General features: G+C 32.3%; 1 long non-coding RNA gene across 1 annotated transcript; it reads right to left on the reverse strand.

Moving 5' to 3' along the window:
* Positions 1-4,411: 4,411 nt before the first annotated feature.
* Positions 4,412-7,705, reverse strand: LOC128220406 (uncharacterized). The gene is made up of 3 exons (XR_008258775.1): positions 7,557-7,705; positions 6,999-7,307; positions 4,412-5,568 (listed from the first exon to the last, which is right to left on the reverse strand). It is a non-coding gene; the product is annotated as an uncharacterized LOC128220406 (long non-coding RNA).
* Positions 7,706-11,215: the final 3,510 nt, after the last annotated feature.

Raw genomic sequence — 11,215 nt, forward strand, 5'->3', positions numbered from 1 at the left:
CATTACCGAAATTGTTTCACTTATAAAATACGTTTTAAGGTATTGAGGTGTTTTCTTACTTTCGATTTCAGTAATTGAAATAAACATTCCTGAAACAAACGTGCACTTAGAGAGAAAACAATACAAAATATGATTATACCTTGTCGTTTTTGAGTTTTTATACATAAATATATCTCGTTCTCTAAATGTCATTTATTATTATGAGCTTACACCAACGTTTACTGACAGATACTTTTATGAACAGTAATAAGTAAATTCAAGCCTTATGTCATCAACTTGCAATAGCGATACTTTCACAATATACAGCATTTTCAGTCATGTTTTTAAATATGCATGAACAAATGAACTTTCATTCGGCCTTGTAATTAAAGGAGATGAAAACAAGCATTTTTTGCACATAACATCAGTGTAAGCACTTACAATTATATAGACTGAAGTAAACTTTTATCAATGAATATTTTTATCTTTGTTTGAGCGGTCTTATTTTAAAGATTTTAATATAAAATATTCGAAAACGAGTCGTGAGTCTTTTCAACAAGTTTTAAGAACAAGATAGTCAAGTTTAGCCATGATATTTATTGATTGGTCAACATTTGTCCGATAATTACTATCGACATTATTCATATACGCAAACTAGCCAAAAGATACCCTGTGGAAAACATATAAAAGTTTTATACAATTGGCTTCTCAAGACCAACTTCACCATTTAAACATGTATAAAAGGATATAATTCGATAACAAGTTTATACTTCTTAACCGAAGTCAAGTCAATATTTGTTGTTCGTCGGATGTCATATTCAAGTTGCTGAAATATTAAGCAAATAAACATAATGTAGTTCACATGTTTTGGCCTTATCTGACCCTCATTTTGGGGGATGGTCTGCAAGGTAGGGCATTATTTTTAAATTCCTAACTCATTGATTCCTTTATTTCGTAAACCGGATGCGTTTATGTCTCGTGTATGTTTGTGTGTCAATCGGGTAGGGCAAATCAATCTACATGTATTTATTCATGGTGCCTCTATATAAAACTTTTAACCGACTAGTATTCAACAAGTAACAACTTCTATCTTAATATCTTAATAACATTTCATGATTTTCACAGACATTGTATGCAATTTGATCACATATGAGAACATTCAGTACGACGATACAAATACACACACGTGCTAAGAGAAAAATATACACATACTAGACATGAACGATAAATTCACTGAAATTCTTTAACTTTGTAGTAAGACTTCATGTTTTTTTTTCAATGGTAATGCAAAAGGTATTAAGTTTGTGATAAAGTTATATATGTATTGGTTATATAAATATATAAAAATACTCAATGAATCCATATTTACCTATTGATTTTCAGAAGTCATGGTTATCCTGTCAAGAAGTACTATCTTGGTAGCGTTTCAGTGGAAAAGAAATTATATCATCACAACTATTGGCGTTACTTTGGCAAATTTTGATTAATTAGGTAACATGAAAAAACACACAATTGAGGTACTTATAAATAAAAAACACCAAAATCATTAGTCAATGGAGTCTCGCAAACAAAAAGCGTTTTGGGTGAAAAATTATAGCAAATAAAAATGTTTTATTTAAGCATATCATATCATTTCATGATCAAACAGCACCCACGACAAAAATTGTATCAAAAGATTTTTTTTATTACATAAAATTACAAATTTCACAGCAAGATCAAATACAATAATCGAATGAATTCATTTCCGAAATACAAAACTTGGCCATCAAAATGATGTAATCATTATCAACATAAATTATAACTGTAATTCAATATAAATAATTTGAAATTAAAACGAATAATTTGTGGTCGCTACTCAAATTGCTACAAAATGCCCAAAATATTTCCATGGTTACAAAAATGATATAAAGTTAATGTTGTTTTTCGCTTTGTTGTAATGTTCTTGCATACATATATAATATTCTAACATATAGCATGCACTGTGAGTTTATTTTTAGTAGCTATATGTAGTAAGAAACAGTCTCTTTTTTCCAAAGTGTTCTTTTTTGTTGCCATGGTATCAATACAACAATGTTGTATTTCACTTTCATATGTCCTTACGCACACTTAAAATAAAATGAAGTAACAATGACATTTAAGCTCAGGTAAAAGAGATATACGTGATTAAGGTCTACTCTAGGATCTTTAATCATAAACATGAACATGATGTTGTTTGTTTCAAAACCATAATGACACAGTGTTGCGGTTGTGAATTTAAAGATTTATAATAACCACAAAATAGGATATTTACGTAGTTAATTGCATTGTTACTGATTTTTTCTTTATTTCACCTGCATGATTGAAATAACTGTCATCATTAATGTAAACTCCCAGCAAAAAATGTATATACTGTTTTTTTAAAACTGCTTTGGATCATCCAGCTTAATTAGAAACTATGGAATAGGATGTTGACGTTTTTTGTTATAAGTTTATATAACTATACACAATAATAACTAAGGGTTATATACATATAACTATACACAAAAATAAATAAGGGTGTATTGTTCTTCACAGAATGTTTTTGTATTATCAGCAAAAAGCAGTATTTCGGTTTTATTCCAAAATTTAGGATAGGTTACAAAACTTCATAATTTTCAACAGCTCAGCCGCTTAAAATGTTTGCACTGTTTGAAACTATTTTTTGCTCTTCTGAAATATTTCATATGCCCAATGAAACAGTGAAAAGTAAAATGAAAGTGTAAGTACAAATGCATGTATGATCAATTGAATAAATTATCAATGTTATGTTATGAGAAACTTCGCAATAGCATTCGGTATTTACAATTTTTTATACCTCACTTTTGTCTACAATTATCCTCAGCTCTTTATGTAGTTAATTATTAAAGAAAAACACTTACTTAGGGGGAATAAGAACAACGTCAAATGATAGTCAAGAATATATAGCTAACTCCGTCGTGACATAAATTGGAATACAAATAATTCTCATTTCAAAGAAATCACTCAACACATATTTGTATAAATTCGCCAACCCAAGCCCAACGAAAGCAACACAAAAAGCAAAAACAAAAGATAAAACTACATAACAAAAAGGCAACAAATACGATATTTACATTAACAAACAGACATGCAACATGCAGAATACGTCATGCTGTATCAATAATATTCACCTTAATTAAACTGAAAACCCCTGTAATCCAAAAATATCAACTGTAAATTTCGTTTTAATTTACCAATCAATAATGATTATACCAAGTGAATTTCAATTAAAATTTTACAGAGAAAACAAAATAATAACCCTTAAAAGCAAGAAAGACCATGACAACACTTCCCTCTATAATTACTTCCCATTTTTCACAAATTAGAAATCGCACGTAGAAAAAAAGTTCTCAAACGTTTTGTACCTTCGAAATTCAAATGTAAACCCCTATCCAAACGTGCATATAAATCACGTTTTCCCCTGAAAACAAAAGGGTCTTTACGATTTAATAAATAAAAAGTTCAAATTCATAGCCATGGTCTTTTCCAAATACAAGTTTAAACTGACAATAACTCTCTTTGTAGACGCATCATTCACCGGCCGAAGGAGTACTGCTGATATGATCACACGAATATTTGGCTGTTGTTTACGAATAGCACAAACCAAATCCGCAAATGCGCTACACATAAAAGATACACTGTCTCCTTTGGCCGCATTATTAGTACCTACATGAATCAAAACAAAACTAAAGGAAGCCCCACCTAAGCACCTTGTAATTTGCTGTGTCAGCCTAGAAATAGTTGTACCAGGAAATGGGTGGAGTTGTACTCCCTCAATCGGAGACAAATGCTTTATTATCGAATTCCCAACAATAATATCGCAACGAATATCTGAAAAACACATTCAACTTTATAATACAAGTACATTCTAAATAACATAAAATACAATCAAACTAACACACTGCTGATGAAAGAAAAAAAATTATTGCCTTAGTATGCTCATCTTTGTCATTTAACTATAACATACCTAATAAACTACTATTTAATATTAACAAAAAAATTAGAAGAAAACTAAACACCTAATTAATAACCTAATGATATAATTAAGCAGTAATTTTTTTTTTCATGAAATGATTATCATTATATTTATATTTATGCAAAAAGCTACAGAAACAAGCTCAGTAGCAAAAAGTTTAAACATAGACCCGGTTTAGTGGTACTGGGCAAGCGCCAAAGACATAGAACACAAAATCACAAACAAGAAACATAGACGAGCAGCACAAAACTCAACAAACAGCACAGTGCACGCATACTATATATATATATATATATATATATATATATATATATATATATATATATATATATATATATATATATATATATATATATATATATATATATATATATATATATATATATATATATATATATAAATAGGTATGTTTATCAAGAATTGTTAGGTACCGCCTTGGAACGGTCAGTAAAATGTAAATTTATTGGGGGTTTAAACCAGTTTATGTGCACAAACCTCACTCTTATCCCAACAATCCTTAACAAAGATAAAACGCAAAAGGTAAATATTATCAAAGTATGCATTAACTTGAGGAAACTTATCAATAAAACAAATAATACTAAACGTATAGGTAAACCCCAAGTACTTCTATGATTAGAGATCCCAACTCTATCTGCAGACGGAGGGATACAATTCAGAGAACCTAAGGCAAAAACTTTTCAAAGATACGATGCAGTCATTATTAGAAACTATAAACATCCCACACAGTCTGCCTTATAAAATTAAAGGTTTAAAACTGTGTGATCATAGAGTTTCATAATAAAAAGCATCATTGTACTAAAACTGGGAACAAATAAGGAAAACATTATTAAAAATAAAAGCGACATGTATTCGCTAATCTTTCCTTCCAAATGATTTGAACAAGGGCTTCCCAGAAGCAAATAAAAACAAAAGATTCCCTGGTTTTCTATCAATATTCCCTATCATGTTCTTATAAGCTCTAACAGGACATAAACATGAATTTGGAATAGCAATTAGGGGAATAACTAGGACCCTTTGACCATATTGTATTGTCTTTGACCATTTAAAATGTACAAGTAAACCATACTCGGTGATCACTACATCCCTTGATAACAAAATTTTTGGATCTTTCAAATCCTTTCTACTTGTAGGAACCAAATTTGATTTTAGTGCTAACAGAAAAAAGGCAAACACACATTAACACCAAAATACCATATCATATATATCTCCCATATTTAAAAGTTCAAAAATCTTAACGAGAATTGCCGGTGATATTGGTTCAGCATTTTTAACTTGTAATTTGTCCCTTGTTAATCCTTTTAATGATAAATTGAACAAATACATATTAATGCGATTAACCTCGAAACCTAGCAAGAGATGCATTTATTTAACACCACAAAAACTGAGCATACAGCTGTAATGTTTCTGTTGAGACTGGCAAATATATAAAAACAAAATAATGTACAAAACAACAAAAAAGATTCAAACTGAATTTTTAAATCTTTCCTTGAACCTTCAGCATAAGCCTTTCTGTTTGACTTTTTTCAAGTCTGACCTTAACTGCTTCAATTCATCCTCTGCAAACAAAGAAACAAAAAAAAACAGCGTCAAGCATGTTTTATCACTAAACATTAAACTAAAACCTACCAATCATTTTTAAATTTGAAATCCTCATCATCTACCACATATTCTACCAATTCCTCTCCTCTGCAACTTGATTAAAACTCAATTCATCTGACACCCATCTGGACAAACAATCAGCTATCCAATTTTCACTGGAATATAAATGCTGAGTTTTATCTCAAATTCATTCACTGATGCAATAAAACTGAAAACTAAATTGAAAAATATTTTCAACTCAAGTGACTGTCAGGACAATCAAGATCGAATGAAAAAACCGCGCAACTATTTTCCCCAAGCAATTTCATTAGCGCGATTTCCGGTTTGTAGACACTTGTTGCACTTAAGCTCAATTTGAGTAACTGATTTTGCTTGGCATTGATGGTAAACGCGTGCCGTAAATTGTGCTATCGGCAAAGTTGACGGGAGAGGTTCCTTTAGGGACAATGTCTTAACAAAAACAATTCGATCTCCGGTTTCGCAGTTTGTTAATTTGTTGTCAATTCTTAATTTCTCCCTAAATGTTTTTTTATTATTTCAATGTTAAACTTCTGGTGATGACACCATCATCAACAAAATGTGGAATGTTTTTCACTCAGACCATTGATGTGATTTCATTGTCAAATCTGCCTGGATTTGTTTGCAATACAAGGATAGTTTTGCCCCGTAAGGGTACCTTTTTAGCCATTAGTTTTACTTTATTATCAAGATTGTCAACATAAATTCGCCACATGGCTCCGATTCGCCGCAATCCTTTAATGTCGGATGGAACAATCTTCAAAGTATAAGGTGCTTTATACAGTTCAGAATGTGAAATCCATTCAAACCGACCAGGGCGTCTATGGCCAAAGAGTTCAAACTCCCGCATAAACACTAACGGGACGCCATTTTGCCCAGTGACATTTGCTTCAACATTACTACTGCCAACCATTTTCAATGAAATCTTATCAAATCAACAATATTTATATTCGTTACCTGTACTTTCTCTTCAATATATTCCACTTATTTTAACACATATTTCACGCTGCTACTGTTCTGTTTGGTGATTAAAACAGTTTTTTTCTACCTGACATAAACAACACAACCGTAGTACGCGCCGCTTACATCACCTCATAATTATAAAATTTAATAGAATGCATGATACCAGTCATTGCATTGAGAAGAACGTTTGATTGTTTGATTGTTAAAAAATATTACCTATATATATATATATATATATATATATATATATATATATATATATATATATATATATATATATATATATATATATATATATATATATATATATATATATATATATATATATATATATATATTTGTATTGCTATATAGGATTCAAATTGTTCTGATTGTACTGGTTATTTTCTGGAAGAAAAATTCGAACCTGCAAATGTTAGATTAACCATTTTAGAATCGCTAGTTTCTGACGATTTACAGGTGTAGGTTCAAGCCAATGTGTTTGAGAAATGTTTTATGGTCAGAAAGTGTTCGTTGAAACCATCGCTACGAGTGTTCTGTGATGTAATGAAATCTGCAGTACTAATAACTTGGCATTCAAAAATAGTTCATGATCCAAAGGTGATATTGTCCTTAATGAAATTTACACCCCATGTCTGTTCGTGAGATATACACCTCAGAAGTGCTGCGCTGCCATCTCCTACAAACGTCGTGTTTGCTTCAAATGATACAATATCTAAAAGGGTAAAGCATCAACACTGTAACATACAGTACTTTTCGTATAAATGTGCCTGCAATTAGTTTCTCTCTCCCGGGTAGTCAGAAGGAAACGGCATAGGACGATCATCATTTTTGTTTTACAAAACAAATCATTAATCAAATACAGTAACATGTGTTTAGTAGGCATATTTATATTAAACTCATCATTAAGATTATTATTGTCATTTGTCATAAAGTATTGTCTTTGTAATGAAACAAGACCTACCTGCTGAGGTTACTGCGTTTATGCAGTAAAATACACTCCAAGCGTACATTAATAATTCCATGTTAAAACCAATTTTCACTAAAATGAATCCATATGTTTGCAAATTAGAATTTATATCTAGTATATTTAAACAGAACGGTAAACTTTAAATCGATTATACGTCTTTATTTACAAAACATATATAGGATCTTCAACGATGCGAAGTAAAGATGTTTTCTTTCAAAAGAGGTTTAAAATTACATGCTTTATTAACATCCCAGGAGAAAGTAGAAAGATTGAACAAATGCCAAAAGTATATTAAAAATACTTAACCTCGATTTGCCTAATGTGTAAAATACACAAAATCTCTACATAGTCACAAAAAGATACATATACAATTATTATTTGTATCTACTTTCATTTTGTGGGAAAGATCGCTTTTTACTACAACTGTTGTGTATAACTAGGTTTAAAAGTAAAACAAACAGATTAAAAATTAAAGTCGTCGCTGAATTTTCATATTTTTAGGGTACTAAACATTACTCTCTTGATCTCTAAGATTGTCTAGGACAATATTTGAAATCAAAAGACGTGTTTTAAGGCATTTCAAATTAAATGCTTTAGAATGTCCTTATTTTCGAATACTTGTACTATAACTTTGTATACTAGGCTCAAAAAAGGGAAGAATAAAAATGAAAAACCTTGTCGTCACTGAATTTCCATACATTGTAGGATCGCAAACATTACTCTCTTGATCTCTAAAATACAATATTTGAAATACAAAATACGTTTAAAGGCACCTAATGAAAACTACAGTTACAATAATACAATGAAAACTACCGGGACAAGACCAGTAGTTGAAAATACAAACAAACATGTACTCTGTTTAGTGGCAGAAGGCAAGGACCAAAACGTCAATGAACTAGAGATACAAACATATTTATATTACATACACCGATTTAAACACAACAAACAGACGCACGAACATATATTTACTGATGAATGATGAGATTACCGCTTTGGATCGTTCAGTGAAACAAGAACTAACTGGAACAACAATTTACTGTGGTGTAGGGGTAGCTTGTTTATATGACATATTCATTTATCCCCAAGGACTAAAAATAAACCACCTGATTGTAAAAAAGTGAATGGTCCATACTAATAACATAAACCAATACCTTTTAACTGTCATTGTTTTAAGAACCGGTTTCGAATCTAATATGAAATACAAAGAATGCTATGAAAGTTTCAAATCATTTTATTATTTAAAAATGAGAAATATTAAATAGCAAAAACGAAGTTAGCGCAACGCAAAGCACCACCACCTATATATCCACCAAGAAACCGAGTAGTTACAATACGGCTTATACGAATTACCTCTACCGAGAGAGGCACACATGGTACACAACAACACACCTAAGCGCCACACCAAGAAGTCAAGCAGTAAGAAAAAACGCTTATGTCTAGTTTTTGCATCAGGTACTCCTCCGTCTGCAGATAGAGTTGGGATCTCTAATCATTGATGTACTTGGGGTTTACCTATTAGTTTATTATTATTTGTTTTATTATTAAGTTTCCTCAAGTTAATGCATACTTTGATAAGATTTATCTTTAGCATTTTTTTTCTTATTCAGGATTGTTGGGATAAGAGTTAGGTTTGTGCACATAAACTGGTTTAACCCCCCAGTAAATTTACATTTTACTGACCGTTCCAAAGCGATACCTAACAATCCTTGATAGACATGCTTATTTTTTATAGTATGTATGCACTGTGCTGTTTATGACGTTTTGTGCTGTTGTTCAATGTTTCTAGTTTGTGATATTTTTGTTTCTGTGTTCTATGTCTTTGGTGACTCTGTGCCATTAAACGAAGTTCATGTTTAAACTTTTGGCTACTGTTTCTGTATTTTTTCACATAAGTATAACTTCCAACATTGCGAAATTTTACCACAAGGCACGTTGCACCGCCCTCGAGCGGCAAGAAAAAGCACTACCGCCATATCCACCAAGAAGCCGAGTAGATAGAATTAGGCATATACAATTTACACCGAGCGCTACACAAAGCACCAATGCTCCAAACCATTTACCGAGCCGTGCAGTGCTCCCAGATGACGAGAATGTGACTTTCTCTGATTAATTATGCCCCCCTTCGAAGAAGAAGGGTATATTGCTTTGCACATGTCGGTCGATCGGTCCGTCGGTAGACCAAAGCTTGTCCGAGTGATAACTCAACAATTCCTGGACCTATAATCATCAAACCTAACATGAAGGTTGGGCCTGATCAGTAGATAACCCCTATTGATTTCAGGGGTCATTGGGTCAAAGGTCAAGGTTACAGCCACCTTTAACAGAAAAAAGTTGTCAAAGCTTTTCCAAGTGATAACTCAACAATGCCTGGACCTATGTCATCAAACTTGACATGAAGGTTGGGCCTGAACAGTAGATGACCCCTATTGATTTAGGGATCATCGGTTCAAAGGTCAAGGTCACAGAGTCCTTATTTGTTAAAAAGTTGTGCGAGTGATAACTCGACAATGTCTGCACCGATGACCCTTAGACTTGAATTTGAGGTGTGGCCTGTCCTGTAGATTACCCTCATTTATTTAGGGGTCATTGGGTAAAAGGTCAAAGTGAAGGTGACCATGAACGCAAACTCAACAATCTATGTACCTATGGTAATCAAACCTGACATGAAGGTTGGGCCTGACCAGTGAATGACCCATATGGATAATAAGGGTCAAAGGTCAATGTCAGAATGACATTAAATGCGAAAATGTTGTCGATTTGATAACTCGTCAATGCTTACATCCATGGCCCTCAAACTTCTCTTGGAGGTTAGGATCTGACCAGGAGATGACCCCTATTGATTTAAGGGGTCATCGGGTCAAAGGTCATGATCACAGTGTCCTTGGAGGCAAAAAGCTAGTCTGTGTGATAACCCGACAATTCCTGCACCCATGGCCCTTAAACGAGACATTTACGCTGGGGGTGACCAGTAGATGACCCCTATGGATTTTGAGTCCATAGAGTCAAATGTCAAGGTCACAACTTATATAGGTCATTTAAATAAACGTCATACTTACTTCTGCAAAGAGGTTACATAGTTATCTGCAAATGTCAGTCATCAGTCATCATCTGAACATGATTAAACCTGTACCTACCCTCACACTTGGATGGTCATAATCTTAAGACTGCCTCAAAGGCATCCAATGTCAATAACACATCAGCTGTCATTTCAGTCTATGCATATATCATTGAATTATCCAAATTTTCCTGACAACATGGCGCTCGGGTGGGGGCATACTGTTTGACAAACTTCTCTTGTTTAAGTTGATTTATTTCGATATTTCAGTTTATTTTTATCCTTACGAAACACTTTATATTTTATCATAATTTGATTGTGTCATACATTAAGATGCATCGTTTTAATATTTGTTTCTTTAAAATAATTTAATCTCAAGTGAAAGTGAACGGAAAACTAATTATCTAACTGAAATGTATTCATGTACTAGCAAAAATAAGATACTATGTATGCTATAAAAGTCTGAAGAAAATGGTTTAAACTTATTCTGGTTACTTTACGTTGTTTACAGAAGATACATGCAATAATATTACAACTCATTGGTTACTATCGCGAGTTTATGTTAATGGTGAAATGATGAAATGAACGGGATGTTTTG

The sequence above is a fragment of the Mya arenaria genome, chromosome 2 (genome assembly GCF_026914265.1).
Source record: "Mya arenaria isolate MELC-2E11 chromosome 2, ASM2691426v1".
Classification (NCBI taxonomy): domain Eukaryota; kingdom Metazoa; phylum Mollusca; class Bivalvia; order Myida; family Myidae; genus Mya; species Mya arenaria.